This window comes from Rhagoletis pomonella, unplaced genomic scaffold, assembly GCF_013731165.1.
Source record: "Rhagoletis pomonella isolate Grant_MI unplaced genomic scaffold, Rhpom_1.0 Rhpom_scaffold_00005, whole genome shotgun sequence".
In the NCBI taxonomy this organism is placed as follows: domain Eukaryota; kingdom Metazoa; phylum Arthropoda; class Insecta; order Diptera; family Tephritidae; genus Rhagoletis; species Rhagoletis pomonella.
The window spans coordinates 77,890,428-77,911,227 of record NW_023458559.1 but is presented as its reverse complement, the minus strand read 5'-3'; the positions used below and the strand labels follow the sequence as shown (position 1 = coordinate 77,911,227).

The following is a 20,800-nucleotide window of genomic DNA, read 5'->3' as shown; positions in this document are numbered from 1 at the left end:
GATGTTATATTGTGATGTGTTATGCTACATATGTTATGTTATTGAATCTAATGCTATTCTATGTTATGTTATGCTAAGTACTAAGCTAAACTCCCCTCCACTTAACCCATTCCAACAAATTTTATTTCAGCTCAACTCAACTCACATAAACTATCCTTAATTTTAGCGGTTGAATTTCAACCGCTGGGCGAACACTAGTACACTTAATTTGCCGATACGAATGTATTAGCGTGAATTGGAAAACATTGCAAATCAAATAAAAAAGAGAATTTTGACAATTATTATGATGGTAAAACAAGAGATATTATTTGCTATGAGAGCTTTAAAATGTTTATACATACCAAATACGTGGACCACGTTTGCAATTAAAGTTATTTTTGTTAGTTTAAGCGCACATCTACACATTTATTTGGTCTAAATTAACTAAATTTTAACTCAAGTGAATTGAGGCAATTAATGAGTTATCAATAAAGTCGGAAACTCGTACAATTAAATCCGAACTGGACAGTTAAAATTTATTAATTTATACTAAAAATTCACATAAATTGTATATATACATGAATACGAAATTCATTTTGATTGAAAGAAGTGTTAAAAACACACTTCACATAATGCACAGATTCAACTATGCGACAAAAAACAAAGCAATGCAAAACTGCTTTTTAGTGTTTTCTAATATAAAAAAAAAGCGTCGAAAAGCAAAAACTGTTTATAAAGTAAAAATATTGGTTTAGAAAAGACTGGAGAGCACAACTCTCCTCACATAGGCCAAGGATAGAAACCATGTAATACCATGTTGAATAACTAGTCCCTTTCGATGTTGTGAGCTCATTCGAACACAAACCACTTTGTTTACACTATAGACTGCTATGTTGCTCTTATTTTCACGAACAATCTGTCAATTAATTCAGTTAACAGTATTATTATACGTGCTGAATTCTAGCTTCGTTTCTTTGTAACCGACTGTGATTTATATAATAAATAAATAGAAAATTCCAAAATACTATTACAACTTCTTGTTGCCACTTTATGACTGCGGCTTGGCCTCTTTAGGTCACAATTGTTTTACTGGAAAAAAAAAATCGAAGATCAATATTTATAAATGCCAATCTCCGCTGGCTTCCACCATTCACTCTTTTCCTAAGCATCTCGATACTCCACTAAACAGCTGCCACCTTTCCAGCTGCAGACTAGGGACCATGCCAAGAAAACAAAGAAAAAATCAAAACAAAAAATTAAAAGGGACCAAAAATGCATTCTATACACTTTGTTTACATTCAAATCCCCAAGCAGGCGTTCGCAAGTCTTTTCAAAATCACCACTGACACTCAGAAACTTACCAAACTGTTTTTTTTTTGTTTTGTGTCAACATTTACTGAAATCCCCAATGTATGCAACACTTTTGCGGAAAATATAATAAATCTGTCAGGAATGTGACCTGCTGTGAACTGCAATGTTGACACACATTAAATGAACTTCAAAAGTTCAAATCCTGGCATTTTTCTACTCAAAATGCTCCAGTTGGCCTAACAAATACTGTAATAAAAGTAAAATTAATAAAGTTGTTTCTAACGCGTACACGACACAGGCGCCTAAAATGCTACACAGCAAGTCATAAAAGCAGCACAACACATTTTATGCAAATTTAAAATTTTGATTTATGCGTTTTGTATTTTTCCTAATCACAAATTCCGAGAGAACTTTGACAAGCGAGTGGCTCTTACGCAATTACTAAATCAAAAAAAAAATCTGCATAACAAGACAAACAAAAGCCAAAACACAAATAAATGATAGAACAGACATTAGTAGTTGTGGAGAAGAATTGTGTATTTGTGTGGGTGGTTTGAGATGTTTACGTGCATTTGGGTATAACAAATATGGCTATTGAGCTCACTTGACGCCTTTAAGTCTGCAAAAGTTTTTGTAACTGTGGAAGCAGCTATGGGAAAACTGGTTTGTACTGCGTACTTTGTAGCCTTTAGCTTGCTTCAGCGCCCACAATTGAGTTGATAAGTATGTATGTATGCAGAATGAGGGAAGAGAAAACGACATTAGGTCTGTTCGTTGAGTGCGCTAGAGTACCCAGTGTAGGAAAAGGCGTTCTATTAGGGTGGTTCTTGCACTAAACGCATGTCATTTCTTACACTTAATGTCAGATGTTGTTCTGCACTGTACTGTTTTGCAATTTTAGTGCCCTCATCTAATAGACCTGTTTATGTATGTAGGTATACTCATTTGAATGAATGCATATAAAGCGATTAGTACAAATGCATATATATACACTTAAAATCATTTACCAACTTGAATATTACACAAATGTATACATATGTACATTAGGCTGGGTCGATTTTGTATGGGGGAAAATAAAAGTCATTTGACCGCATTGTAATAGTAATATTATGATGTCTTAGGTCTCAGCCAATTGTTATTGGCCTCGAAAGATTAATTTAAAACTTATCTTTAGCCCGCGCAATTGAATCAAAGTGTATGAATTTTGAAAATGAAACTTTGGCTTGTAATATCTATCGAATGCGTTATTGTTATAAACATGACGATATATCAAATTAAGGGCTATTAAATTTAAAACCTCACGTTCATTTATCATTTTTCAATAAGTCTACACGTTTTTAAGATATTAAAATAAAAAATAAGAAAACTATGATTTTCCCTTATGAATTTTCAATTCTTCATTACTTCAGCAACCAAGTGAAAAATACAAAAAAGTGAGACGAGATTTATTTCAAACCTTTTACTGTTTATATAATATTAAAATGACCATGGACTTGGTCACGCCGATTTGGTCAGTTTTCAAGATCGTGGTGAATGAATGTATTGTCAAAGATTAGGAATCGTTCGACAAGTTAATAGTAGTTTCAAACATATAAGTATTTACATACATTACAATTAGGGTGAGAAACGCCCATTTTGAGTCCATTTTTCCAGTCTTGAAAACTGGTGCGGAAGGGTTTCATTAGTCGCCGCAGAAGCACATTTTTCGCGGTTTCTAAATTTGCCGTTATATGAAAGTAGGGGACGTGCAATAAGTGTTTAGATATACATAAATATTTTAGTTAATTCCATTATGTGAAAAAGTGTCTGTAGGTAAATGCAGTAGTCTTTAACATATCCTGGGAAATCCTTTTGAGGACTCTCCAATTGGACGATATTGCTTTGCATTCAGCTTGAACGAAAAAAGTCACTCGCTTGCACAGTTTTCTGTAATCCGGTTCTTTTATTTAAAGGTTATTTATACAATTGAAGAGAAATTTTTTTAGAAAAAAAACTGGAAATCCACTTAAGTTTTTCGATATAACTTTGGTAAATGTTACTCGATCGGTGCGTAATAATTAACAAATTGAAGGCGAGACTTAATGTTACTGATTTTTGATAATAATATGACTAAAATAGTTCAGATTCTTAACAAATTGTTTAAAATAAAAAAAATCTTGACCAAAATTTTTTATCATTTTCTTATATTTGCATTTTTTATATTGTATGCATAAACATAAGTAAACCAATTAGTGTGTCTAGAAGTTGTGCCTGTTCAGTGTTTCCATACTAATTTGCATAAACAAAATTTTTCCGCGATGATGGAAAATAATGGCTATTCTATTAGAGCTACCGAAATTGTTCCTAAATTTGCAAAAAATCGCAAACTATAGCTAATATTCAAAAAGGATTAGAATATTTGGAACTAGCGATCTAAATGCACGCCAGCAATATTAATATTGTTCTTTACATCTTTTGACTATAGGCCAGTGCAATTATCAAGAGAACAATTAAAATTTTATTGAAAACAGATACCTTTGAGATTAAGCATAAGCTAAAGGGCTGCGAGAAATGATATTTGACTTTATCTTCTACGTTAACGGATTCATTATCTAAAAATATGCACCAAACCTTTTTGTTGAACCCAGAATTTTTAACAAGAATTGGTCTTATTCGACTAGTGTGCTGTGGGTCACTTGGCGGTCGATGCGCGGGCTCTTACAATTAAAATAAAAGACTAATATTTTGCAGGCTTGTTGTTCACTTCATGATACAATATATTTTCACTATTACCAAGGGATTTGAGAAAAATTAGATTTTCGACCCGCCCTAATGTACATGTATGCATCTTCGAACAAAGACGAAAACAAATTGATTGAAATTAACAGCAACGCCAAGTACTCTGCAAATATGCGTACGATGGCATGCAAATAGTAAATAGATAAGGAAATTTGCTCTATTCTAGAATTTACACTTTGAATTTGATAAAAGACGTAATTGTTTTGCAAAATGAAATAATAATAAAATGTGATGCTCAGCTGGATGATTCCTTGAAGCTGCTGTGTTCCAAATTGCATTTCTAAGCAAAATTATTTAGAAGATATTTGTTAGAAATTAATAGTCCATGATTTTAATGTTCTTTTCTTGGAGTTCAATAAACGCTTATCGGATTTAATCAAAACCTGTTGAATACAAATTTTATATTATAAAATGCCAAAGGCATTAATGGTTCCATGATTTTATCAACTTGACTGAAGGAACAGGCTTACAACTGTCTTGAATAGTATTAAATTTTAACAATAACAGTTTGTAAAATATAATAAGAAAAACTTTCAAAATATCATGAAGCATAGGCTCAATAAGTTGTAGTCTAAGGATGATCGGCCGAAGTTAATGCCATTCAAACCTTGTTCATTTCTACCGTAGGTATTGCGGTTTTCTTCCATATAAAAAAAAATAGTGTTTATTCGTTATAAGGAAGCAAATGCGAAAAAAACATTTTAACAAATCAACGGTAACTTTTAGCCAATTGAACCTCGCTCATTATTAAGTACAACAAAATTGAACGGGCTATAAAACTGTATACTCGAAAAAATGTTTAAACTTCCGAGAAAAAAGTTTGAAATTTGAATGAAAATTTGATGCCTTTTTTTTAGTGTTCTGCAAAGTTTTAGGCTTCGATTTATATGGTATTTGTAAGGGAATGAATTTAATCACAGAAAACTGGTGAGATTATAGTGTACAACAAAATCAAACTTTTTCAAAAGTAAAAAGGTCCTAACCAGGGATCTTGGTACAGGGGACGAAAAAAAACGTAGGTGTATCGGCGTTATAAGAGTTCTAAGTTTTATTTTATCAGAGCCGCCCGCCTCTTGCACAATCGGCATAGGAAACCATATGATACTTGTATTTGAGACATCCAGCAGTTCTATGAAAAATATTTTTAAGGATTATTTTAACCGTCAAACTCTAATTAGATAGGTCCTTTTTTCTCCTTTACTGTGGCAAAGACGTTTCTTTTTCTAGGGACACAAAAAAACACAGAGGCACATAAATTTAATTTTGGTTCGTAGAGGACGGATCTGTACGCCGTTTTTCTAGATCAGGTAATTTTCCTAAGATATATTCATTTTAAGTTTGCATTGCGAATGAAACAAATATTCAAACTTTAACTTGCGAAATGTTTCTCATGCACCATCTACGCGTACGGCGGCCATGTACGATGTGGCGTATGAGTAACATTATTTCCTGCTCCAATTTCATACAAAAGATTATTGCACATTTTCATTTGAGCATTCACAGCTTGTTTATTTATCCATCTATTTTCATGATTGGTAGCTTGATTTTTAGGCAAAAGAACAGGCTTTAATACCATTTTTAATTTTTTCTTGTTAAAGCTTGGTTTTTTTTCATGTAAATTAAAATATCTTAGGAAAATGACCTGGTCTAGAAAAATGATATATGTACATATCCATAATCTACGACCCAATATTAAGGTTACGTGTTTCGGTGCTTTTTTGTGGCATTTCAAAACTTTAGATTTCCGCTACAGGGTAATGAGAAATTATATGTACCGGCTAAAAGAGCGTTATATTACTTTGTACATTGCCAAACTTTCCACTTCCTACCTGGGTGATTGCCTGTGTGTTTTTGTACTTTTGAATTCATTTTCATCAGCTACCTTTACTCTGCCTTTGTAAGCACATACATCCACATGTAAGTAAAGCAACTGTTAGCGAGCTTCCTTCCCAATGAAACACGCTTTACTCATACCACTTTTACTCAAACATATCCTTCTCTTATGCTGGTAAATTAAATTTTTATTTACACATATTACAAAAATATTTTTTTTAACCCACAGCAAGTGAAAATTGAATGCCGTTTTTACTCTACTGTGAACATATATTCACACGTATGTATATAAATATGTATGAGAGAAGCTGCAGGCAATAATTATTCACTGCTCTTCGGTATCTTTACGCACTCGCCACGATGTTCCCTTTTAACAATAGCGGTGTGCGATATTCAGCCATCGCATAAATATGTACATACGTATGCATGTATGTATGCAGGACATGCATATTTCCCAGCGCCTAGTTGTCTCTACTGCTGGTTCTTAGCAAGTGAATTCACGGAAGCGTAAGTAGCCATTATGACCGCCGTGACCACCGCGACCAACATGTTACCCAACAAACAACTAGAGGCACAGTAAAAGGACAGTCTGTGAGCATCCGAACCTTTCTGCTTGCCGCTGGTATCCACACTACCAGGCCCTTTTAAAATGTTATTGCTATGAAATATTGAAGCAGCGCGTGTTGTTCTACAGAAATTGCACCTTCTGGTTCCATCCCAGTTACACTTTCAAACCGCGTGTGCTGCGCTATAAGTGCTACGGCCTTAAAATTCCACGCGCACTGAATTTATATGTACAGACATACGAGTACACACATGACTGCACAAAGTATTTTCTTATATTTCACTAGGGTGGTCCAAAAGTACGCAAGAAAATCAACATTTTGGAATTTTCCTGCTGCCACCCTACACATTTATAGAAAATTAAAAAATAAACCCTCAGTTTTTTACTTTGAAATAGATTAATATTTGACGGTACCGCTGGGGTTTTGAGGTTTGTCATGTATTTTGCACGAGAAAAAACATTTTATTCGTAGAATTCCTATAAAATCGTTAAAAATAAATAATTTTGAATATTTAAAAAAAAAAATATTGCCCTTCGGATACCTTCGAAAAATGAAATTACAATGCATATTTGGATTTGAAAGTTGACAAACTATTTTCCATAACCGATAATCGTATAGATTAGATTAGATACAAAAAAATAGTTATTTTATGTGTTCTCGACCGCACCAAGCATGAAAAAAAAATTAGTTAAGTCTGCAACATAATTTTATTTTAACGTATGTATTATAGAAATTATTGAATTTTACGAAAAAAATATCTTTCTTCATAAAAAATATATTTGAAATATCAAAGCTCTGGCGACACCATTCAACGTTAGTCAATTAAAAAACCGATCTCCTCATTTTCAATATTTAGAGGGTTGACTGAAAAAAAAATTTAACCACCCTAATGCATACATACGTTTGTATGGGTGCCGATGTGAATATCTTCACCCGTGATTTCTTCTCACAACATAAGGAGTTCAGTCTACTTTTTAAAAGCTCTTAAAACTTTCGCGGCAGCGCTTTCTAATCATATAACTCATTTAAGGATAAGCAGCCAATTGAAATTATTAATTTGCTCTACAAAAGTAGCTATGAAAATAATAAATGTGCCCCGCTGATAACGTACAACTACAATTTCCGCCATATTTTCATTGCGCATATTGTGTTTTATGTTCCTAAATTGCTGTAATTTTCGCTTTTGTTTCGCTTTATATGCAAATATTAATATCCTTTTAAAAGCCCAATGGGAGTTGTAAATCAAATTAGGATTAAATTTTCAACAAAACAAATTTCATACTTATGTTATACAAGTATGTTTGTACGTTTTATTTTAACTGTTTAGATAACACTTCCACAACGTAAATCGTATTTCGCGAGTAGATAGTGTAATTAGATTAACCGAGAGAAAACGTTTTGCTGGCATGTATGGCGAAAGCGACTCTTGGTGGGAAGGATAAAATGTTTTAGGATTTTAAGTACATACACTGAAAGTAAAACCTGCGTAAATATAACGAAAACTGGCGTACATCTTACGAAATGTTTCGTCATTTTGAGCCACGAAACCGTTTTTAAAAACATTGTATGCTTAAAAGCACAAATCCACAGTTTTAATATTTAATTTTGTATTGTAATTTCATCCAGCAAATCCCTTTTTAAAACGTTTAAAATTATATTATAATTAAAATTTAAGTGTAGATTTCGTAAATTTTAAAACCATACATAAATATTAGGAATGCCTTCCTATGATATATAAAACTATTCGTACAGAAATTGGTTCAGTAAATTACGAATGTGTTTCATAAAATAAACGTAAGGTTTCGTAAATTGTACTCAAACAAGTAAGAAAGTCTAAGTTCGGGCGGAGCCGAACATTAAATACCCGGCGCAAGTATTAAATATATGTTTTCACCTTTCCGAAAGCTACCAATACATGATAAGCCGGGGTGTATACATTTTAAGTAAATTAGCGTCCTTAAACTTCGAAATATTGCAGTTTCAAGCATATCTGAAATTTACCGTTATATGAAAAGCGGCCTCAATTTTAGTCCGATTTCAACAATTTTCAACGGTTTCCTTTTATGTGGCAAGCACAATAACCATACCGAGCTTGGTACAAATTGCTAGAACGGTTAGCGAGATACATATATGTGATCACAAGTGGGCGGTGCTACGCCCATTTTCCAAAATTTTGTCATAAACGTATTTCTTGGTAAAGAATTGTTGCAATCATCAATTTTGAATAAATTAGCTTCAATATTTACTGATTTATCGAAGATTTTGTATTTCTCGAAATTACCGTTATATGGGATGTGGGCGTGGTTACTGTCCGATTTTAGAAATTTTCGGCCAGTTGGTATGCTGTACCAGGACCAACAACTGTGCCAAGTTTGGAAGAAATTGGTGTAGCGGTTACCAAGATATACACATGTAACCATAAGTGGGCGTGGCTACGCCCATTTGCCAAAATTTTGTAATATTCTTATTTTTCGTCTAAAACTCATTGCAAATATCAATTTTGACTGAATTATCTTCAGTAGTTACTAAAATATCGCAGTTTTCGTTTTTCTGAAAATTACCGTTATATGGGAGGTAGGCGTGGTTATTGTCCGATTTTTAAAATTTTCAGCCATTTAGTAAACTGTACTAAGGCCAACAACTGTGCCAAGTTTGGAAGAAATTGGTGCAGCGGTTACCAAGATATACACATGTAACCATAAGTGGGCGTGGCTACGCCCATTTTCCAAAAATTTATAATATTCATGTTTTCCGTCTGAAACTCATTGTAAGTATCAATTTTGAGTGAATTATCTTCAGGAGTTACTAAAATATCGCAGTTTTCGTATTTCTTAAAATTACCGTTATATGGGAGGTAGGCGTGGTTATTATCCGATTTCGCCCATTTTCAATACCATCCGTCCCACGCCCAAAAGAAGTTCACGTACCAAGTTTCGTTAAGATATCTCAATTTTTACTCGAGTTATCGTGTGCACAGACGGACGGACGGACGGACGGACGGACGGACGGACGGACGGACGGACGGACAGACAGTCAGCGCTTAATCGATTTCTCTTTTCATTCTGATCATTTATGTATACATTTGTCTATATCTATCTCGATTCGTTTTGCCTGTTACAAACAACCGTTATAATACCCTTGTGCACAAGTGCGCTCGGGTATAAAAATACCGTATGAAAGTCCTTGCGTTATATTTACGAATGGTTCGTAAAATCTTGTTTCGTTGTGAAAAACCTGTTCGTATTATGAACGAAAGTTTCGTACATTGTACAGAAACCAAGACTACGAAAGTTTTTCGTAGCACTTTTACGAAATTTTTTTTCAGTGTGATAATTTATACATATGCCATGTGTGAATACTGCAACACACATACATATATATGTAGTTATTTAATTACATTTTGTTGGTATATCAGTTAACTGGAACGCAGAGCTGAAAATTTCTAAAAATTTTAACAGTTTTTGTAGAAATCCATATAAAAGCTTTAAAATTAATTGGAGTTTATTAACTATTAACTAAACAGGTTTCTCTTAAATTTTATGGAGCTAATCTACATAAATAACAAAGAATATTTCGTGATTAAGTTTTCGTAGTATAATTTATATAGTATAACAAAATTCATACAAACTTGAAAATAAAATAAAATCGGAACATTGAAAAATCTAAAGTTTGTGGACCACGGAAATAAAAATGGGGATTTACGAAACAAGCTCTGCAATATCCCAATATCAATCCATTTGTGAAAGTAGTATGCTGCAGTAAATTTACCATATAAGTACATATGTATGTATGTATATGTATTCTGAAAAATACTTACATTTGTAGCGCCATTCAATAACTGAGTTAAGGGAAACCACAACTAGAGTATATTGTTCAGCGAGTAAAACGGAGTCAGTGAAAAGAAAAGTTTCTTAAATATGGATGGCGCAAAAATAGGCAATTTATGTTTTTGAGTGGTTCGTAAAAGCCAGAAGTCAAAATATACCAATATCGGCTCCTATTATAAAGAAAGAAGCAAAGGAAATCGCTGGACGATTAGGCACTCAACATATTTCTGCATAAAATGGATGGTCGGAGAAATGGCGTAGGCATCATAGCGTGACATTCAAAATGGTATGTTGGGGATCTGCGGAGTTAACTTCATTCTTGTTTCTTTCATTTATATTTTACCTCCGAGCGTTTCATTTCCATGCGACGCGCCGTCGTAAATGTTGGTTCTTCTTAGCCGAGAAAATTATTCAGATAAATTCCAATGAGCGCTTGCTAATGCGTACAGTCCGCATTGCCACTAAAGTCAAAATGTACTGAATATAAATCCAAAACGATCATCACTTGCCACGAAGTGAAATCCAGCCACTAACCGACAAGGATGATATTATTAAAGCCTGTCCGGTGTGCCACAGGTAAAGAAACTTGAAAGGGTCCATCATCTAAAATATTAAGATCTGTACGGTCCACAAAAAGGTATCGGGCAATGAACTCGGAACTTAATCATAATTAGGCATTTATATGAGAAAAAATGGCCAACTACATTTATCTTAAGTTCATTTTCGTGACATGTTTATCCATCGAATACCATAGGTCCACAAAAAACCTACTTCAGAAAAATTCAAAAACGGCATTCATATTTCTATGGCATATTTAGAGATTTACTGAATTATATGTTCTCAAATTTCAGTGATCACGAATATCTTTGGAAAGGCAATGAAACTGGGCGATAACACTCTCTACTCAGCTTCGACGAGAACGTATGGGTCTTTAGCACACTTTACCGCATTATTTTTTTTTTATATTTGTAAGTTATTTATTTAATTTAAATTGATAAAGCATAAAGATTTTGGGAACTGATTGAATTTTCGCGAATTTCGCATTTATTGACAAATTTTACGTGGCAAAATTGCTTGATTTTTTTATGGACTATGAATGAGCCGTAAACTATGATAATGTGAAAATGCTTTATGAAATACATTTTCTGTTCAAAATTTTCAACTCGCCGAAAATTACGCTGTTTGAAAAAAATTATGTTGCTTTTTTCTTTGTGTAGTCAATTTACCGTAATTTTTCTCGGCGAATTTTGTACACTGACTGAGCAAAGAGTTTAGTTACGCCAGCTTAATATGTTTCTCCCAACACAGGATTTGGTAATAGTTTCATTATTTGGTTTGGTTGCCAAATCTTGTGTTAATAGAAATATATTTATCTGAATCTTTTTTCTGTGTGTGACGACTCAGGCTTAAAATTATAGCCAAGAGACATACATACATTGTATACATATGTATTACGCTTTAGTTTTTATTTATTACAAAGCATGGAGAGCAAACGTAAAAGAGCCTTAGTAAAAGTTGTACTTAGTCAACAGTTCTGATAAAAATTTAAAAGACTCAGATATACTAAATTGAGTAAGTATTAAATTTATGAGAAATCGATGGGTATGTGGTATTTAGTGTAGAAATATAACTAAAAGAAATAACAAATAATCCGCTTTCCACTGCCTCTACGGGCGAGTGAGCTTGATTGCCTGTAGACATCGCCACTTACGAAAAATAGTAGACAGTAAGGAATTGAAACGCGATAACAACAGCACATATTAAAAAGGAATGGTTGAGTTGTAGAAGTATGGTTGAAAATTGTTTCTGGCACAATGTACCATTGTCTTTCAATCAAATATTATGAACGAAGTAATTTTCTTTCACTGAATAGTTGTAAATTTGAATGTATGTACATATGTAAGTATATACATGTACATTAGACTGCGTAAAAAAAATATTAAAAAAATACCCTACAATGCGACCAGAATAAGACTCAAATTTTAGCATTTGGTATAATAATGTTCCTCCATGAATCACCACCCTCTAGGACAATTGTGAGAGGTCCCGCGTCGAGCATTTAGTTTTCCCATAGGAATTACATGTAAGAAAAAGAGTTCTTTGCTTTTGAGGTCAATATAATTTCCTAGAATCAATGAAAACACTCGAAAATCCAAGAATACATTGATTACATGCCATTTAAGTATGGGTGCGTTCAGAAATGCATCAAGCTAAAGCATCAGTCTCCTTTATTTCTAAACTATAATTGATGGAAATGTCAGATATGCGCAACCACGGTTAAAAGCCGAATTTGAACTTAGTTGCGTAAATAAGACATTTCCATCAACAATGGTTTGAAAATAAAAGATAGTGATGCTTTGGCTTGTTGCATTTCTGAACGCACCCTATTATGCAGGCTCAGATTATTTAAATAATTCCGGCCGCATTGCAGGATTTTTTATTTTTTTGACGTGGACTGGATCACTAAAAAAAGTTGCGGGTTTTACGCCGTTATTACAAAATTTATTATCAAAAAAAAAATTTTTTTTTATGAATAAATACATATAGGATCTTAAAGGCTTTTTTGAAAATATTCCCTCATATGACAAAACAGTTTAAGTTTAAAAAATCTGCGTAAATATATAAAAAAAAGGTTTTCAACAGAATCATAATAATAAGATTTTTAATGCAGTTTTTTTAAAATTCTCTCTCATACTTTGAGTGAGTTTATTTGCAAAGAAATAAAAAGGGTGAGAAAATGCCTTTCCAATGATACCTCTTAGATCTAGCCGGTAAAGTGTTGGCAGAGTTATTCAAGTTTTTCTTAAATCAATCTTTGATAAAAGTTCAAACACAACATTAAAAATCCTATTAATTAATTTATTTTAATATTTTTATGCAAATTATTTAAGCTTTAACTGTTTTGTTACCAGAGGTGATTTTTTTAAAAAATACTTTAGAAAAACTATTTTCATTTATAAAAAACTAAATTTTTAGAGGTATTTTCAAATTCGTCCAGTTCACGTAAATCTTAATATTTTTTCAGAAATATTTTGGTGCAAATCTTAAATATAATAATAAAATTTTTTTTACATCAATCTTTGATAAAAGTTCAAAAACAGCATCAAAAATCTTATTATTATGATTCCGTTAATTTTTTTTTAAATATTTTTATGCAAATTTTTTAAGCTTTAACTGTTTTGTTATCAGAGGTGATTTTTTTCAGAAAATACTTTAGAAAAACTATTTTCATTCATAAAAAATCGAAACTTTTAGAGGTATTTTCAAATCCGTCCAGTTCACGTAAATCTTAATATTTTTTTCAGAAATATTTTAGTGCAAGTCTTAAATATAATAGATTTTATAATTCCAATGGAAAGAACAGTATCGATTTTTTCTGTTAGGGAGTGATGCAGTCTAATCTATGTACATACGTAGTAGAGCCAACAGTTAAGCTGCATTGGGCGCACACATAAATTCTATTTAGCCTACTTACTTACCCGGTGACAAGCGAGCAATTTCCGTGCACCAAATCGAATGCGGGCGAATCGGGTATGTGGATAACTCGATGCTGCGTATATATGTAGTGTGTATCTACACAAGGAGCTTTGTTGCATGCCCACTAACTCCTACTGCGCCACTGCCACTCGCCTGTGATGTGTTAATCCGAATGGTATGGCATGAGTGGATTTTTATGTTACGAATGGGAATGGGATTTCGAGCAAAATGCCATTTGTTTTTATTTTTACCTTTTTTACAAATTTTATTGTGATGTCGATAAATTTATATATTTTTCATTTCACTGCTTTAATTCCTTTTGTTAATCACCCAGGGCTGCACATTTTATCGGTGAGTGAATGAAAGCGACCTCATATATTAATTTTCGTTTCGTGTTTTTTTTACGGTATTCACACTTTATTCTCGCACTTTATTTTAGATTAAAACTGATTGTTTCAACATTTAAAATTCATTTGATGCTCGTACAGTAATTTTTCTTTCAACACAGAAATTTTACACTCCTCTGACGCACAGTTGTGTAGCAGCTTACGATGATTTAAGCACACTGTTAATTCGCTGAAAATATAAAGAGCGAGGAAAATGGTTTAAAATTTTGCAAAAAGCATACTAAAGTTTTAACTGAAATATATATATACATACATATGCACATACATATATACATACATCCACACGGTATGCGCAATACAAAGCAATGCAATAAAATAAATATATATGTACTTACATATATCCTCAAACAATCACACCTACATATGCCAGCATGTATGTATATGTATATTTGCTACAGTATTAAATTACCGCTTTTTTACCCTTCCATCGTTTAATCACACTTAAGGCTTTATTTTACACAATGTCATTGCCTTTAGCAGCTTTGTATATACTTATCCCTGTTACTAATATTGCAATTGTTTTGTTGCTAAGTAGTTTTACATTTTAGGTATGTATGTACTTATTTCTCACTCCAGTTGACTTGCAACCGTAGCGTTGAAAAGCGAGTTAAATTACCGCAACAACATGCATATATAACTGAGTTAAAAACAGGTAAGAGCACAACGATTTTAGAATCTACAGAAAATGGTAGATACACCAAAAAAAAATTGGCAGTGCCAATTTTTGGATATCTGAAAATAATAGGAAATGGCTCGTAAAACATTCAACTGGTTCTAGTTTTTAAAAATAAAACAAGTAAAAAAGTCAAAGTTCGGGCGAAACCGAACTTTTTATATGCGATTTCCGAAAATTTCCAAATACCGACTTTTATTCTTCTTGATTAGCGCAGTAATCCAGTCCACTGTGTGCCAGGAGCTCGATATTTTGGCCAAAATTAATAGCTCCTAGAGTACAAAAAACTTTCAATTACGCAATCTATCTTTTTTGGAGTCGGTGATTACGAATCTAAAATAAAATTTCAAAAATCCAAAATTGTGGATTCAATATAGCAGACATAAAATATAAATAGTTAATAGATTTTTATAAAATTTGGTATTGCAGAGGTTTTGGCGTAGCTGATTACGAATCTATATGCTCAGATGAATGCATGCTCGACGTGGCAGGGTACAGCTAGCTGTTTATAAATTTTAAACCCGTTTTTGGGCATTTTAAGATTAAAGTGTTCACCACGCGCAATCGCCGCCCTTTGACCATCGAGACCGCATTATGTCTAAGCGTCATGCGCAGAAGATTTCAACTTTGCCTCTTACACATAAATTATGATAAAGAAATAATAATAAAAAAAATTAAAAAAACGATTTAAAAAAAAATTTAACTTAAAAAAAAATAAATAAAAAAATACAAATATGCATTTTTTTTATAAAATTGTACGCTAAATATATTTCTTATAGAAATTTTTAGCTTTGTAGGATGCCAACCACTACAGCATGTGCTGTGTGGTGATATACATGTTCATATGTATGCAATTACGTACGCTTACCAAAGCATAATTTAATAAGTACATATAATTGTTGAAATACATACACGGTAGGCCAAATAAGACCTACCAATGTTAAACATGTCTAACTTCTCTATTTTTTTAATATTATTTTTATTTTCTTTCTGCATGTTATAGTTAATATCTTAGAAAATCATAATGGATACTTACAGGAAGACTACCAACAACGACTACAATACGCCATTCGTTTTACACAATTAGCCACACAAATTTATTTTTTAGGTAATATTTTGATGTCGGATGAAGCGCATTTCCAAGCAAAACTGTAGATTGTGGGGCTCTGAAAATCCAAAGGCAACACACTAGCACCAGTTATTTGACCCACCCTGTACATACGCTAGCTAATCGAAAAAGAAAAGTTTCAATTACAAAACCTTCAACAATTTTGAAGAGCTACGGGAAGAGTTCGTTAACTAACCGAAAATTCATCGCTCAAACCAAGCTACAAAAGCTGCAATCAGACAATTATTTACATATATATAGATATGTAAGTATATATTTGCATACTTACAAGTTTATGATTATACACTAGGGTGCCCCAGACCATTAGGGCGACTTGTTATCGGAATTTGATATGTGTACCTCCTAATCTTTTCTTTTTTTTGCTTAAAAACGTATGTATGTATATTATACTAGTACTATGAAATGTTTTGGTACTAGAATACAGTGGGTTGTTCAGAAATCAGTGAATAATTTCACTTTAACTTAACTCCTGTTTGACAGGTGAGATTTACGTACAAATCCCGTGCTTAGAATTTTTTCTAAGAAGTTTGCAATCGTGTAATGGGTTTTGTCTCAACTTGTGTTATCGTAATTGGTCCTTAAATATGCAGCTACGCACTGAAAATCAATAGAAATGTATCAGTCGACGATGGAAAATTCGCCCGTCCTAGCCGTAGAGAATCGAGTTCTTCAGGGTACGCTCAGCAAGCTGAAAGTCATATCGCAGAAAATTAATATCATCAGGGACAGCGAATCGCGCATCATTAAACGGGACTTGGGAGCCAACGCATTTAAGTAACATGCCGAGTACTTACTTAGAGAAGCGTTGAAATAAAAACGTAACTCACGATCGAAAGTCTTGCTTCGTCAGTACGCAAAAAACGGTCAGAGACGAATTCTGTTTGCTGACGGGAAAATTTTCAGGAATAAGTGGATTTAAAGTGGATAGATTTTAGGCTTCATTTCATGGTCACTAGATATTGCATCAGTTTTGATGGATACTGCCAAGATAACGAAAGGACTATTTGCATTGCAATTGTATGTGGCTATGCCGGTGTGACGTCACACAAAAATTGTTCTCAAAAATCCTCTCTGATGGGCGCAATCTTGTATTCTATCATTCTTGAGTGTGACCCATATCCAAGCCCTAAATTCGCTGTTAATTTTTTTACTTCCTCCACATAATGAACTCATTCGCGTTTATGAAGTCCTACTTTGAGACCTGACTATTCTTGATCGGCGAGTTGATCAGATATCGAGTGGTACGTTGGTATTGAAGTTGCGCATCCCAAGCAAGCTAACTAGGTGAATGGCATAGGACGATCGTCGCTAGCACTGTTTATGACTTGTTCTACTTTTGTTATCGATTTAATGTAAAATTTTTAAAATGTGACAAATACAGTTGCACACAACTTCAAGCCGGCAAGGCTTGTAGACATTGTAAAGCAATAAAACTTTAAACGTAGGTTACTTTGCAACGGAATATCGGGAACACCCTAATAAACATACATACATACATACATACCAATATATGTACTAGTACATATCGATACCTACAGTAAACAAGAGCGCAAGTATTTGATATACAAATGTACAGTGACTAAGGCATCACGCCAACTGTAGCTGGTGCAAACAAAATGCAGTTATTTCCGCACATACCAATTACAGTTGCTGCATAAGCTGCGAATGGCAAATAAGTACTTAGTTCATCGGCACTTATCCGCCTTCTCATATGCTCACCAACTTTGTTTTGTTTACAAAGTGTTGTTAATGTGGTTTTTAGTTTAAATTTATTGTTGTTACTTTTGGTGCTTCTTCTGCTGCGGTTGACGTATTGTCATTTGATATCCTGCTAATGACAAAAGGAATTAAATAGGCGGCAAATTAAGGAGCAACAGAGCAGCGACAAAGACTGCTATAAGCAAAAAACGAAGGGCAGTCGCAATGAGCAGCATGAAATGTTTTAAATTTATGTACGGACAAAAAAAAATATGCAAAGCGAAATACATACGTAACTGGGGCCCAACATACCGCGAACGACAATTTTGATAACAACGCGAAAGCATGAAAAATGCAAGCAACATGAAAACAAGTTTTGGCAAAGTTGCCAACATTTCTGCTTTTGTAGTTTATACAAGTACATCCACTTTCATTTGTACAAAATCGTGCTGGTGTGAGTAAATTTTGCTGAAAGCCTAGAAATGCATGGACGCAAAATTGTCCTGGAATTATTTGCTTGGTGCGTGTTGATAGCTTTGCACTTTGTATTTATCCACAAATGTATACTAGTTACGCTCACTTCTTGGGAAAAGTCACGGGTCTAAGTGACAAATATGTTTAGAGTTTACATACGCTACCATAAAAATGAAGACACATTTTCTTCTAGTGACCTATTGTTAAGCTATGAAATTTTTACACAGCTCATTTCTGCATGCTCTACGAAACCAAAAATAAATACATGGTATGACACTCTTGCGATATGTATGCATGATACTCGCACCATAGAAGCAAGTGGTAGAGCATTTCAGTAACGATGTTTGTTACGTCTTTTTGCATTTCAAGTGACGATAAACAGTTTTTTTAACTACAAAAAAAAATAAAATTTATTAAAAAAATAAAAAATTTATAAATTTTGTTTGCAAAAGTTAATTGAAATTAAAAAAAGTTCCCTCTTAAAACAATAAAATATAAAAATTAAAAGAAAGTTTTATTTTAAAAATAAAAAAGTTCCTAAAAAATAAATGAAATTAAAAAAAAAATTCTTTTTAAAATAATGTGATCTAAGAGTTGCAATAAAATAAAGTTAAAAATAAAAAAAAATAAAAAAGTCCTTAAAAATTAATTTATATAAAAAAAAATATTTTTCTTTTGAAACAATAGAATCTTAAAATGAAATGGTTTTGTTATTTGTGGCCTTATAACAATTATATTTAACAATTGTTGAATAAAAAAAAAAATTAATCAAAAAAAGCAACAAATATTTTTCTGAACACTAAATAAAATTATTTTCCTTTAAAAACAATAACATCTTAAAGTTAAATTAAAAAAATTAATTAATTTAAAAAGAGAAAACTAAATATTAAATAAAATTTAAAAAATATTTTTCTTTTCAAAACAATAAAACAAATAAAACAATTCCGCTGCTCGGACTCGAACCCGGATCTCTCTCTGGGCCATTGCGACTGTTAGATCCCCGCGAGCAAAATGATATACAAGTGCTTTCTGCCATAGGGGAAGAAACTTGGCAAGGGAGATTTTTTGTTAGACTTTCGTGCCAGCCGCTGTGGTGCCAAGCAGTGCGCGCTTTCACACATCAGCACCTGGGTTCAAGCCCTGGTCAAAGCAACATCCCAAAAAATATAGAAAAAGGTTTTTTCTAAACAGCGGTCGTCCCTCGGCAGGCAATGGCAAACCTCCGAGTGTATTTCTGCCATGAAAAAACAGCTTCTCATAAAAATACAATCGCCGTTCGGAGTCGGCGTAAAACTGTAGGTCCCTCCGCTTTGTGTGACAACATCAAGGCGCACGACACAAGTCGGAGGAGAAGCTCGGCCAAACTCTAACATATGTGTAAGCGCCAATCTAATAATAATAATTTCGTGCCAGAATAAAAAAAAAAAAAATCTTTCCAACTTTCGTGCCTACTGTTTTTCAATTGTCTTACAAAAGACTTCCAACTATCTTAGGCAAAGATTTGCCCTGTTAGTCTGCTAAAGTCTCACACTGACTGGTTAGGATTTTGGGGGCTCTTTCGCAAATAATGTCCCCCTCCTCCATCAATGGCAATCCTTAAGTGGACTTCTGCTATGAAAGGACTCGCCGTAAAGTAAAATTTTCCATGCGAAGCCAGCATGAAATTGTAAATTACCGTCTTAAGACCTCGCGTAATGTTCGAGGTCTTGTGAAATTAAAATAAATTTTTCAATCGAAGAGAATCAAAAATTATCAATTGAGGTTAAGTCAGAACCTACAAAACAACAATTGTTAAAACAAATTAGTAATTAAAGGCGAGCGATACGCTTTTAACCATATTGCATGACCTCCTGGTTCCTTCACTTCCTCTAACTCAGTAGATACTTATAAGTAGAAAGAGACTTCGAGCTGTTTGTACCTATGGGCGAGCACTTTTCTCATTGACAATGACACGTAAATGTAAGCAAATTTTGATAGCTTTTACCGCACAATCACCACTTAATTCATTTCCTTTGAGTCGAGTTCAAGGAAAAAGAGTGGTTGTGCGTTACCAAGCCGCAAAAGTTGCCGCGATCCAAATGAAGTGCATACATACATATGTACGAACGCACTATGTTTCGCATGTGCGCGACAAAACTCAATTAAAAGAAACCGTGCATGTAAAAGTGGCAAGAGAGAAAGCAAGTTAGTAGCAGTCAGTGAAGAGGAATAATAAATAATACTCGTATAATATTTAAAACCGATAAAAGTGGAATTCCAAAGCTAAAGTTAACCAAATAAATATGTATGTAGTTGCAACAAGAGGCAAGATAAAAGTTGAAAGCTGTAAAAGGAACAAGGCAAGCGAAAAAGAGTGCACACTTTGCAAAGCTGCAACTTCGGTATGGTAGTAACCACGAAAATGCAAAAAGTCAGTTGCAAGTGTAGTTACACAGTTTGTTCGAGTGTTGTAGAACGTGAGCTAAACCAACGCCAAGTATACTTTTCCCAATATCAAACCATTTTAGTCATACTTAAGTAGGCAATAGTAAGTAGTATTTGCATAGTTAATGGATGCTGGCGATTACGCCAAAATAAAGTTCATTTCAAAGAAAACTTAAACAAAGAATTGTTGCGAAAAATTCACACAATCGAAAACAAAAAAAAAA

The 20,800-nt window shown here is 33.3% G+C and overlaps 1 protein-coding gene across 2 annotated transcripts in view; it reads right to left on the bottom strand.

Moving 5' to 3' along the window:
• Positions 1 to 20,800, bottom strand: part of LOC118739644 — a 260,844-nt gene that overhangs the window by 218,142 nt on the left and 21,902 nt on the right. For both annotated transcript variants that reach the window (XM_036471088.1, XM_036471090.1), the window contains exon 2: positions 13,774 to 14,347. The gene's annotated coding sequence lies outside the window, so the exon portion shown is untranslated. The remainder of the gene's footprint in view (positions 1 to 13,773; positions 14,348 to 20,800) is intronic.